The following is a 9,918-nucleotide window of genomic DNA, read 5'->3' as shown; positions in this document are numbered from 1 at the left end:
GACGCCGAAGACACATTTGTTGGGATTCAACTTCATGCTAAAGTGACGCAGGATTTGGAAAACAGAATCTAAGTCTTGTATTAACTCTTGTGAAAACTGAGTCTTGACGACCATGTCGTCTACATAGCATTCTATCTTCGTACCAATCAGGGGCCGAAATAGCTTATTTACAAGTCTTTGGAAAGTTGCCCCGACGTTTTTTAGTCCGAAGGGCATGACTTTGTAGCACTACAGGCCAAACTCGGTTATGAAGCTGGTTTTTTCCTCATCGGATGGGTTCATCCTAACTTGGTTGTAGCTCGAGTAGGCGTCCAGGAAGCTTAGCAACTCATTTCCCGAGGTCGCGTCCACTAGGCGGTCAATTCTGGGGAGGGAGAAGCAATCTTTCGGGCAGGCTCGGTTCAGGCCAGTATAGTCGACGCACATGCGCCACTTGCCGCTTGCCTTTTTTACCAACACCGGGTTGGCCACCCAGCTTGGGTAGTGGACTTCCCTTATGAAGTTTGCTGCGAGGAGCTTCTAAACCTCCTCGTCGACCGCTCTCCAGCGTTCTGGGGCAAAGTTGTGTTTCTTCTGTCTAACGGGTCTGACTACAGGGTCAGTATTAAGTTTGTGAGTTATCAGTCTGGGGCTAATGCCGGGCATGTCGGCCGCGGACCAGGCAAAAATATCTAAATTTTGAAGTAAAAAACTTACCAGTTCGGCTCGTAGGGGGTCTTCGATGGAAGCTCCGATGCTTAGTGTGGGAGCTGGGTCCGTAGCTGGTCTGGATTGCGACTGTTTCCTCCATGGGCGAAGCTCGCTCCTCACCTTGCTCCGCCGGCCGCACCAGCTCGAGGTCGTCGGCCGCCTTGGTTTTTCCCTTTAGGGCGGCAACGTAGCACTTGCAGGACTCGAGCTGGTCCCCCCGCGCTACCCCTATACCGAAGTTCGTAGGGAACTTCATGGCCAAATAGTAGGTGGAGATCGCCGCCCGTAGGACATGCGTGATCGGCCGCCTTATTATGGCATTGTATGGGGAGGGGGTCGCGACTACCAGGAAATCATGGTTGAGTCTGACCGCACAAGGCCATGTGCCGACTTCCACAGGGACAGTTATTTTCCCGAGGGGCCTAACTTCATCTCCGCTGAAACCTACCAGGGGAGTGTTCGCGGGCTTCAGCTCGCTTCTCTTTAGCTGCAGCTGGTCAAATGCCGATTTGAAGAGGATGTCCGCTGAGCTACCCGAATCTACGAGTACGCGCCTGATCTCGAAATCGCTGATCCTTAGCTTAATGACAAGCGCGTCATCATGGGGGTAGTGGATTCCTCACGCGTCGTCCTCCATGAAAAAGATCGGCTCTTCGGTCTTTGGTCTCTTTGGGGGGTTCCTTTCTTCGAGGGCCGCTTTGCGAACTGATGTCCGGGCTGCTGCCGAGGTACACCCCGCTACCACCGATCCTCTCACTATTACATGGATGGTTCCCCAAACTGGCCTCTCTTCCGGAGGCTGCTTCTGCAACGGTTCGGCAGGTCTGTTGCTAGACTCGGGTGCATCCTTTTCTTGCTCCCCTTGCCGACCTGCTTTATTGTTATTGTTGTGCTGTACAAAATTTCTCAAGTATCCGCGACGGATGAGTCCCTCTATCTCGTCCCGGAGGTTATTACACTGTTCGGTGCTATGACCATGGTCTCTGTCCGCCTCGTGTTCAACGGCGTGTAGTCCGTCCGAACTGCTAGGGGGGCCCGGAAGGACTGGTTCGGCTTCGGCTCTCGGGTCGGGTTTTTTCTACTCACCGGGTTGGAGAGCTCGCCTTCTCTCTTTCTTTTCTCGTTCCCGCCTTCGGTTCGTTGGTTGATCTCTTCCTCTGTCCTCATGAACTTAACCGCGAGTTTGAGGAATTCGGCCACGGTCGTGGGCTGGTTGGCCACCATGTGCCATTTGAATTCTTTGTGCGCCACCCCTCTTTTGGCCGCCGCGAGCTGCACTGCGGGATCCAACCGCGGTATTTGCAAGCATGCCTCGTTGAACCGCTTGATGTAGCCCCGAATAGATTCTCCTTCTCTTTGGACCACTCCGAAGATGCTTTCCTCTGTTCTGGGGCACCGTCGGCTAGTGACGAAGTGTGTGGTGAAGACTTGCACGAACTGGGCCCATCACTTTATCGACCCGGGGGCCAGGCTCCTGTACCAAGTGCGGGCTACCCCCCTGAGGGTGGTGGTAAAGGCCACGCACATGCACGATTCGCTAGCCCTGGCGAGGTGCATTTGCGACTGAAAGGCGTCGACGTGGTCGTTGGGGTCGAAGGACCCGTCGTACTTGTCCAGAGGTGGGAGTTTGAAGTCTCTGGGTAAGGGGACCGCCAGGAGTTCCGATGCGAGGGGGGAAGGAACGGAGAGAGCCGGGGTAGCCCCTACCTCGTCCGAGCTCGTGGCTTTGCCTCTGAGTTCCGACAAGGCGCGGGTGGTGGTTTGGCGACTTTGCCGGCGCCTTCGCCGTTGAGCGGGCCTTGTGCTGGCGCTGCTGGCCTCCGTGTTACCGAGCTCGATGGGCCCGGAATGCTGGTAGTCCGCCGCCAGGGTGCTGAATCGATTTTCGGTGAGCGGGAGCTCGGGCTTGGAGCGCCGGGGTGCCGACCTCACGGGCGAGGTTCCCGACCCACCCGTGGGTTGCGAGGCGGGGATGACATTTTTCTCTCTTCGGCCTGGGGACGAGGCCTGGCTATTGGGGTGGTTTTGGGGCCGGGAGGCCTTCGCCTGGCGGGGGCGCCCATCCTGCGGGGAGGCCTTGACCGGCCTCGGAGCGGGGTGGCGAGGTGGAAGTAGTGGTTGGTTCAGTGGCAGTTGGGGGAACTGCTGTTGATAGTGATACTGGGAGATGTTGTGCAGCACTTGGTGCTGGTGAAGCTGGTGTTGCTGGAACTGTTGCATTTGGGCTTGCATTGCCCGCATGCACTGCATCAGGTCCTCCAATCGATCTTGGCTAGCTGCCAGGGGGACGGCAGTTGGTTCAGTGAAAGTTGTCTCAATGGGGAGAGGAAAGGGGACGTTTGTGGTAGGAGGGTTTACGGGTGCCACTGCTTGTGGCGTGTTCAGGATGGGGATCCCATCCGCCGAAAGGGGGATGGTGAACTGTCCAACGCACACTACGGGGACCTGAAGTTGCTCCCCGGTGGCGTTTGTCTCCGTGCCGCGTCCGGTGTTGCTGGAGGAGGCCATGAGTGTTGGGTTTTTTGAAGAAGAAAGGGGGTATCGAAGTTTGGAGGGAGGCTTTTTGAAGCGTTTTCCCACAGACTGTGCCAATTGATGGAGCGCGATCCGGCTGGTCTTAGCTGTCCACTGCCTTGCTTCTGAATTCGGGGTAGCAGGGGACCTGAAACCAAAGAGATGGGAAAGCTCCGGGGGGAACCCGGTGTAGAGGCTCCGAAGCTCAAGTTAGAATCCTTCAAAAGCAAGGTAATACCAGATAGCGCAAAGTTTGCATACCTCCGTTGTCGAGGGGCAGGGGGCTCTTATAGTCATTTCGTGTACTCGTCCCGAGGCCCTTGTCAGATTGGGTATGATTACCCTTGCGCTTGTCAACTCGGCCGTCGTCCCTTCTGTTGAGACAGAACCGTCACTGCCTAACCGTCTAACTGGAGATGGCGGCGTTAATGGCGGTGGCAGGTGGCCGTTTAGAGTGCTGCTGCCAAACGTCATATCCCAAGTCAGTCAGGCGTGGCGTCCTCGGGCACGGACTTCCCTGGTGTCAGGCATGGTACGACTTGTTTGGATTTGGCGCCTAGAAGATGATGCAAAGTGCTGAGCGAGGCGGTCTTGGGCTCGGAGGTATCTCAGACTGTTACAAGGTGGGTCAGTTCGGCGAAGTGTCCCGAGCTGTTACAAGGTGGGTCAGTTCGGCGAAGTGTCCCGAGCTGTTACAAGGTCAGTTCGGCGAAGTGTCCCGAGCTGTTACAAGGTCAGTCAGTTCGGCGAAGTGTCCCGAGCTGTTACAAGGGTCAGTTCGGCGAAGTGTATCCCGAGTTGTTACAAGGGTCAGTTCGGTGATGTCTATCCCGAGCTGTTACAAGGTCAGTTCGACGAAGTCTATCCTGAACTGTTACAAGGTGGGTCAGTTCGGCGGTGTATCCCCTTGTCCCCGCCTAGGCTTAACCCCTTCTGCCGAGCTGTCGTTTCTACCACGTGTCACATAATGAAGAGGTCGGACCAAATCTTCCTTCATCAGTACCGAACAAGAAGAAGCATAATTGACTTATATGTGGATTGTAGTGGCCTGAATGCATTTCAATTAAGGATGGATATATGCTTCTTCATCACCGGGTATAATTCTTGTGGCAACTCTGTTTCTTATTGGATGTCAGCCCCTTACCGGATGTGACCATTATTATCGTAGGTCGTAGCGGGATATTTTAGCTCTGCTTTTCAAATTGTTTTCACTTTGTTTAAAATAATATATGGAATGTTTTCCAAAAACAAAATCAATTTGTTTTTACTCTGTTTAGTTTCCCAAGGCTGAAGATCTTAAAACCCAAAAATATGATGTCTTTTTTGAATGAAAGATCTTACGGCCAAAAAACATAGTGAGTTTTTACATAACGATGCTCAAAGATCGTTTAGTTGGAGGTGTATCTGTCTGTGTGTGTTTTTGCATAAAAACGAGACAAAAAAAAAAAGGTGAGGAGTTTCATTTCTAATTTACTCAAATAAGATGGAATTGGAAGGCACGGTCTTTCAGCAAAAATATATTCTCCCAACGAATGGAGAAAGATTGAAAAGCAAGCTGCTAAAATTATAAATAATTGATAATCCGCATGGAAAGACACACCAAACTAAGAACCAATGTTTTTAAAATCGAATTAGACAACGATCTAGTCAGGGTTCGGTCTTGAATCAAATGGTCCAATCATTTGAATCGAGCGGACAACCCATTTTGATAAAAAACAAAAAAAAAAGGCTAAAGCTATTGGATGGTTCGAACGGTTTGACCACCTGAGTCAACGATTTTTAGCAAAATAACAATTCTGGGATAAAACAGAACCAATCACCTGACCAGTTTCCAGCTTTTCCGGTCCGACCATCCAGTCCGGTTTTGAAAACCATGCTTAAAACCTTTAAAGTTTTTGAATTCAATATGTCGTAGGATGTAAACACCATTATCAGACCAATATGTCCCTGACAAGTTCTTTTTTTCCAATTATAAGATGAATAGCTTCCTGAACAATGACATTATCAAACAACCATGAAAGAGAGCAGATTGAAAAGTAGAAATGCATTTCTCCAATATTCTATCCATTACTTATTTTCTGACCACTTAAAAAGTTTATAGAAAACATCATATAAATTTATTATAGGCTGATTGTAGTAAATTGGCAATCCTTTGAGATTAAAACAAGGAGTATGATTAATACAAAAATGGGGCAATGGTTCACCCTATTTATTATCCACGTGTCTCTTTCATGTACATAAAACAAATCGAGCCGAGACAAATATTAAACTATTTGGCGTTGGCTCAGAAAAAAAAAAAAAAAAAAAAAAGCATATATAAAGCTCGAGTTTGAGTTCAAGCTCAGATCTACTTGGGTTCAATAGTGAGCTATGTTTCATATAAAAATTTAAAAATTATATATATAAAAAGTTATTTTTTAATATATATATAAAAATAAAAAATATTATATATATAAACTTGATTAGGTTTATGAGTTTTACAAACCGAATTTGTAATAATTAGTAATTGAGCCTATATATTGGACTTGAATTTGGCTTAAAACTTAATTTAAGCACAGTCAAATTGATATGGAATGAAACTTAGGGTAGTTTTATATTCAATTAACATGAAGTAGGGGTATAAGAATTTGGATTTAATGAGGTTCAGGATCTTAGGTCAGATAATGAAGGAACATGGACCTAAAGAAGCATGCCTAATGACTACTTATTCAAAGATACATCCAAAATCAGTATGTATTATCAAAAGTTTTTCATACCTTGTAAATTCCATTATACCTATTGAACATTGTGCAAATAAATCTAAAGACTAATTTGTTGCATTGTAAGTAGAAATGTCCTATAAATTAAAAATGAGGCATTATGTACATTATATGTAAATATACATTTGTATCAAATAACTAAGAAAGGAGAAAACCATTTCAAATGTGGGAATTAGATGTATGCCCAATTCACAGCCCATTCAATTGTACCTTAATAATCCATCTCTATTGCAAGGGCTTATTTACATGTTATCCTTCTAAATTAAATGCCTCAAGCATCGTTAATAACGTCATTCAAAAACAATTAGCTCTCAAAATGGCCCATGTCATATAAGTAAGGAAAATTTCAATTTAAAACGATGCAAATAAGTGTGAATGCAAATATGTAGAGTATAAAACAGTTCATATAAATTGTAAAGTCGGGTTAGTTTTACATTGAAAAATTTACCTTCTTACCACACAAACTTTTAGTTTTAATGGATGGATGCAAACACGAATTACAATAAAGCATATGCCTTTTTTTATCAAAAGCCCACTTGAATGCAAATTTACTTCTTTTTTTTTTATTGATGTACTTTTACATCTTATTATCAATATAAATATACATTGAAAAATGTATTTTCTGTAATGTTGCCAAACACAGGCAAAAGTGAACCAAGTGCAAATTTACCTTGAATCGGAATTAATACTCAATTTGCATTGTTTCCAAACACAGCCAAAATACAAATACTCATTTGTACATTTGAATACGATTTAATTAAAAGGTTAACCAAGTTTGATCCATTTATGATTGGATAGATTATAGAACCACTATAATCAGATTTGACCAATCTTTAGAAAAAATCCTTTCCAAACGCAATTTTTATGACTATTGAATGAAGCTACTCCAAATAGCTTATCTGAAACACGCATACTCAACCATTGTTGCTTCTGTTTAGCGGCTCAGCCAGAAAGAGAAGCCCTCCTAAATGGGCTCTTCATGTCAACTATTTATCCACCTCAAAGAGAGATTAGGCTGAGTTTTAGGCATTAATTCGTGATAGAATCTGGATCTCCTACCCACAAGATACTACAATTGTACATTAGAACATCTGTAGTGTGCTGTGGATAGATATTCTCAATGTATAGCTGTAGTGTGCTGTGGGTAGGATAGTTGTGGGCAAGAAATCGATCGGAGCTCTTCGTGATACACTGATATGAGTTTCATGAACAAAGTGTTGGTCTCAAAATTTGGCTGGTGTCTCTCTCTTGAGAATCTGCAATAACTTTGGGCACAGGTTCTCTCTATCACAAATATTCAAACGATTGCACGATATTTTGGACTAAATGAAGTAAAGCCAATGACTCGCTCCTCATGTATGATGAACACAACCACTCTTTAGGATTACTCTTTCAATAAAACAATTCGTTACAAAGCCAAAATGATACAGCCCAAGGAGTTCAGATGAAAAAGAAAGGAAGCATCCTACCAAGAGAACAAAACAACTAGGTACCTTCGATTACAAGATTTACTAGCTAGAAAATGAGCAAAACAGTTCTTTGATTTGGACATGTGCTGAAATTGAACCTTCTCAAAGTATCGCAATTCTTGCTTCAAGTCTTCTAAAATCAAATTAACAAGCATCTCTATGGACACAAGTAGAAGAGATCTTCAAAGCTTTAATAAGCTCGGCACAATTAATTTTGCTAACACTAAGGCTGATTTGATTTCTAAGAAAACGAAAGATCTTGAATGAAGACACCATACCCAAGTGGTATGACCAAACCCCGAGCAGCCACCTTGGTTAAGCAGAGTGAGACCATGATGGCCATCCTCCAGGCCCTTGGCTCTAGCTATGAGCTAGAAATACCCCAAGACAAAAGGTCAATTATCACAAACTTGAAGTTGTTTTCAGAAAAAGCACCCCCTCTAAATTTCAAATTTTTATTTCACAAGCCTATGATGGTGAAGAGGGCGGAAAAGGTTGGTATTTATTTAGGCCTCCCTAGAAAATAGATCTTTTTGACTATAGCCTCATAAAATAATGTTTTCGAACCGCCATTTACCTGGATGGTGGACCATTCAGCCTGGAAACCATCAAGGCAATTGGTTCCGGTCTGGCTCTTAACCCAATTCTTGGCCAAAAACTGTTGATTTAGTCAGCAACCCACTTACCTGGGCAATCAAACCGTCAATTCGTTCGAATCATTTAACGGTTTTTGACTTTTTATTTTAATTTTATTTTTTTTTATTTTTTAAGTTGGAACAGATTGTTCATTCAAACTGGGCAGTCGAACCGTCCACCCAAAAACTGATGATCAAAACGGTTTTAGTTCCAGATTGGTTTTTGAAACCATGTCATAAAACTCACTTGGAAGGGGATCTATGAATTCATTGGTCCAATGGAGCATATTGGGTGTTTCGGTTTTAGAGACACGGGGTGCTTCAACAAAGCTCTCCTAGCAAAACAAGTTTGGCATATTCTTGTGAACCCTTCAACTACTTGAATCCAAGTCCTCAAAGCCAAATATTTTCCCTCTAGGGGATTTCCTTATTAACTCCTCCCCAAAAAGAAAGTCCTCTTGGGAATGGCTTACTAATGAACAGAAAGTTTCTTAGTAAGGGTCTCTATTGGTATCTTCTAGCAAAAACATTAAAACTTGGGGGGATCCATGGATCCCTAACCTCAAAGACCTTAAAATTCAGAGTCATCAGTCGAAGACAACCAATTTCCACAAGGTCTACAACCTCATTAACTAATAAGATAGGTCTTTAAATCAAGATTGCCTTAACAACCTCATCCTTGTGGTTATTGTCAGGAGAGAAGTTCAAAATATCGATATGCCACTATCAGCATATCGAGCAGTATCAATAGTTTTTTTTTAATTTTTTTTAGTTTTTTTAATCTGGTTCAGAGAGGTTGATTTAAGGTCCGTCCACCCACTGAACCAGTCGAGACCCCAAAACACTCCTTATAGGAATGTATCGAGAAACCCCCAATACGATATGTATCAACCGATACGGCTCAATACATGTCACTATTTTGAACCTTCGTTAGGATCTGTCAGAAAAAGTTTAAAACAATAGAGAGAACAGTTTTGTTGGGTGTGTCTAAAGTCCAACCACGCCCAAAGAAAGATATTTATAAGTTTGTTTACTAAAAGACTCCCTACGGTTTGCACCCGATTTACAAAATATACCTTATGTTAAGAACTCTTTGTAATGTCACCTGGAAATGGTCACATGACCACCTAAACCGAGTGAAAAATGTTTTAAGGGCATTGGCCTGTGATTTTTATTCCAAAAGTACCATTATATAGTCTTTTAAAAAGAAATAATGTTTCATTTTAGTATAATGAAGAAGAAGAGAGAAGTCAGAGAACAATAGCATCTGAACTCTTTGTCAACAACATTCTTCAAAGAAATAATAAAATTGATCAAATAGGTTGGATGCTCACATTTTATTAGGGGCAAGAACAACATTTCCATCATTAGGGTCAAAACTGCCACTTTCCATTTCCGTCGGGTCGATTAAATAAATTGGTTGTAAATTAGAGAGCGTGCTTTAGTAAATCCACATGAATGCTTGAGCATTTAGTAAATGGTATCCACACGAATGTACCATATAACGTTATGGTCCATTTGGAAGGCACGCTGCAGAGTGGTTTTGGACAATGGTGTTCTTGACCCTAGAAGAATCATTTATGATATTTCAGCCCAAGTCAAAGGTTTAGAAGAGGGCATTCTCCTTTAAGTAGTGAGAATTGGGGAAAGCCTCCTACTGATTAGTTAAGGTCTAACTCTAAGGCTGTATTTGGATACGATGTAAATCAAGAATCCATGTAAATTTTATATCGGTTCAGTTTTGTATGCATTTGAAAAGATGATGTAATTATTATCGCTATAAAATTACATTCTGATTCAGTTTTACGTGTATTTGAATGAAACAGTAAAATTAAATTGCTGCTCAGCAGT

Source organism: Nelumbo lutea, chromosome 3 (genome assembly GCF_056320005.1).
Source record: "Nelumbo lutea isolate HS-2025 chromosome 3, American lotus-T2T, whole genome shotgun sequence".
Taxonomy (NCBI): Eukaryota; Viridiplantae; Streptophyta; class Magnoliopsida; order Proteales; family Nelumbonaceae; genus Nelumbo; species Nelumbo lutea.
This window is presented reverse-complemented; position numbering follows the sequence as displayed.